This window comes from Saccostrea cucullata, unplaced genomic scaffold (assembly GCF_032062105.1).
Source record: "Saccostrea cucullata isolate Sc308-1 unplaced genomic scaffold, CSIRO_AGI_Scuc_v1 ctg21372, whole genome shotgun sequence".
Taxonomy (NCBI): Eukaryota; Metazoa; Mollusca; class Bivalvia; order Ostreida; family Ostreidae; genus Saccostrea; species Saccostrea cuccullata.
Genome location: NW_026936024.1, coordinates 3,426 through 6,949, shown reverse-complemented (window position 1 = coordinate 6,949; position 3,524 = coordinate 3,426). Strand labels below are relative to the sequence as shown.

Sequence of the window (3,524 nt, the reverse complement as noted above, 5' to 3'; positions counted from 1 at the left end):
ATTTTATTAATTTCTCACTTGTAACTAAAAAAAGATAACTGTACAATTTCTAATATGCAAATTTAAAACAAAAAGAAAAGTTAACTTGTATTAACGATATTTTCTCACCTGGAAACATTTTTACTACAGATCTATTTTGAACAAGGCACACGGCACACGGTACATCATGATTATGTAGGGAAGTAAAGTGACTTGTAAAGGTGTATGATTCGTACTCTGCTCCGAATACGTAAGCTTTATCTCCTTCAAATCCATCCTTGTACAGCCCCCACTCTGGGTCCCGTGGTAAACAAAGAGGTTCTACAGCTGATCCTAAATAACCAGGATTCGATCCTCCGACGAATCCTATTAAATTTTCTCAAACGTAATTTCATTTATTAAAAATGGATTTCTTTCTGTCTGTCTGTACCTATCTATTTGTTTATTTATTTCTTTATATTTTTTCTCTTTATCCTACACTGCTAAATTATAATAATTATGTATATTGGCAAACAAAAAGTAAACAGCAGAAATTTTTTAATCAACTTCAAAAAATGTAGAATTTATTTACCTGAATAGACTAATTTTGCGTTTGAAGGACACGTTTTCTTTCCCCATCTTGTATATATAATGTCTCTTTTTCCAGTACCTACCAAAACATTTTTTTAATACATGGAATAAAATAATAATAAATTAATAATAATTCATAGGCACTATTCATGTACATTAGAGGGTTTGTTCCCATCTCACCTTAACTGTAAAATTTAACATTCCCATTTCGCCTTAGTGAGCTCTCTGGTGAAGTAAGGTGATGAAGATTGAATTCATTTTTTTTAAATACTTCGTATTATATGACTGTATTATTTCATTCACTGTATTCATAAATTCCAATTAACTGTTAAATTCAATCTTATTAAATTTTTAAAATTTAAATTATAATAATATTTACAAATATCAAAATTCCCATCTCGCCTTAGTACTTTTTGACTTTTTCTTACCTGAATTTCACAGTTAAGGCGAAATGGGAACACACTAATTAGAATCATACCTCCTTCCTGTATGCTAGCATTAACTGCGTCCTTGAACTTTTTCATCGATTCCTCAATGACGTTGATGACGTCTTTGAAGCTTTTGAATTCCTGTTTTAAGGTCTCTACCTGATACGAAAGTTTCCCTGTCAGGTAACCTTGTAAAACATCTTTACAGATTCCGGTCTGTGTCTGTTCTCCATGCGTCGTGTGAAGAATAAAAACCAGGACAAGATATACACGTACCGCCATTATCTAATAAAAATGTGGGAAAACGACATAAAAATGATATTCAAATCAACATATTATCTAATATTCATACAGAAACATACAAGATTCTTTACTTAGAAAATTAGTTAAGAATTTGAAAGGAAATGTTTTGGAGTCTATTTTTCTTAGAGAATACCTTTGCTATGGGTAGTTCCGTTCGTATCGAAAAAATAAATTTTGTCAATGAACAAGTGTATATAATACAAACTATATAATTTTATTGTGTATCAAATGGTGTAGGTTTGATGAACATCTGTTCTCAACCATACAGTGTTACACGAAAAAGAGAAATTAAAATAAAACTTAATACTTATGCGAAGTCGTCAAATTGTACATGCATTTTATCTACTGAAAGTTGAAACCTTATTGAAGTAACTTATACAATTATTCCAGAGTTTCTTGCAATGAGTTACAGACCCCTGGAAAACATGTCCATTTTTTGTCGATAATTTAGGTATTATTTCTTGAATTTTATGCTTTCTCTGGATAGTTTTTAAATGTCGTTTTAAAAGAGTCTCATTTCGACGTCCTTGACCACAAACGACCTTTTGTTGGCATTGGGTTGAAAGGTAAGTTAATATCAGGAAGTAGAATTAAATGTTTGATTAATTATTTAATACATTTTTAAACTTCAGGAAAGTATATAATGCAAGAATCAATGCCCAAAGTGAGCTAACAAAATTGGCGGCTTAAAAACGAGGATTTTAGAATGATTGGATCTGTAGCTCTCTGCTCGTATTTACGATATTTGTTGACTTAAACAACATTCAATGAGTTTTTATAAGTTTATTGATTGATTGTTTTGACAATTTGAGATGGATTTTATCGATATTCATCTTTTATACGTTTCTTTGCGACATAAAGTATTCCTACGCCGTACAAAATAACGGATTGTATGGCGGCCTCAATGAGAAATAATTTTAATAATTTTAAAAATTCGTAATTGGAATTATAAGAATTAAACGTTCTTTTAATCAGAATTTAACGACGTGTTAAACTCCACCTTTTTACTCACAAACTTTACACTTTCATTTAGTTTGTGAGGAAAAAGGCAGAGTTTACACATCGATAAATTCTGGAAAAAAAGAACGTTTAATCCTATAAATTTTTCTCATTTTGACATATCGTAAAGTTGTCACATATAGATACAAAATGATTCAAATACAAAATGCTCTGGTCGTTTACTAAGAGAGAAAAAATACTTTTTACGGATTTTTGGGTCAAATCTGTGCTCAGATTGGAATCTTACAAAAGCTAACATAATTCTAGTTTATTTGAAAAAATCATATTTATTTGATATACCGGGTATTAAGGAAGTGTAGTACTTACTCTATTAATTAAAATTACATTTAAAACTTCATCAAGTCTTTGATTGTGTAAAAACTATAACTTAATATAATTCGTAGTTCTATAATAATTTTGAGAAGCAGAAAAGAAGATATTTTCATCGCCACAATTCCGCCTAAAAAAAAAGTCCCTACTAGTTTTCAAACGCGATTTACCATTTCAACTTAAAGTTGTACAATTGTTCTGAGGAAAGAAAAATATGGTTTTTAAAATCTCTTACACCTAAATATATACTCAACAAAAAAAGAAACGCATATTCAGAATAATATGAAAAACAGTACGACATTTAACTCTGGACACGACATAGTCCAAACTTTTTACTACCATTTCTAATTATGATATCAAAAATATTTTTATATCACTTGGTGGGATTTCTTAGCAGTATTCCAGGGTCTCATGTTGAACTCACAAACATCTCCACTTCTAAAGATATGAAGTCCTAAAATTCGGAATTCCATGGGAGAATGGTGGGATTTTCTGTCCCACCAACAATCCCACCATTCTCCCATGGGAGAAAAAATGTCATATAATTTCTCCTGTGGGATTTTTTTCTCCCACAAATTTGTTCAAATGGGATTAACCCCACGGATATTGACAATGAATTATTTTCACAAATATATTGTTATAGTAGGTATATTTTCTATATATCATGACAAGATATTTGTAATTGTTATAATTCGTGGGATATATTCCATGTTTCACAATAAATGGGAGATATTGTTTGATTGTCAATTTCCTTGGGATTTATCCCATTTGAACAAATTGGTGGGAGGAAAGATCCCACAGGAGAAAATATCCCATCTGACATTTTTCTCCCATGGGAGAATGGTGGGATTGTTGGTGGGACAGAAAATCCCATCATTCTCCCATGGGATTCCGAGTTTTAGGACTTCATATCTT

The 3,524-nt window shown here is 30.9% G+C and overlaps 1 long non-coding RNA gene across 1 annotated transcript; it reads right to left on the bottom strand.

Annotated features, from left to right (window-relative positions):
• Positions 1 to 549: 549 nt before the first annotated feature.
• LOC134244620 (uncharacterized) lies at positions 550 to 1,452 on the bottom strand. Its single transcript, XR_009987256.1, has 3 exons — positions 1,414 to 1,452; positions 1,028 to 1,262; positions 550 to 628 (listed from the first exon to the last, which is right to left on the bottom strand). It is a non-coding gene; the product is annotated as an uncharacterized LOC134244620 (long non-coding RNA).
• Between the last annotated feature and the right edge of the window lie 2,072 nt (positions 1,453 to 3,524).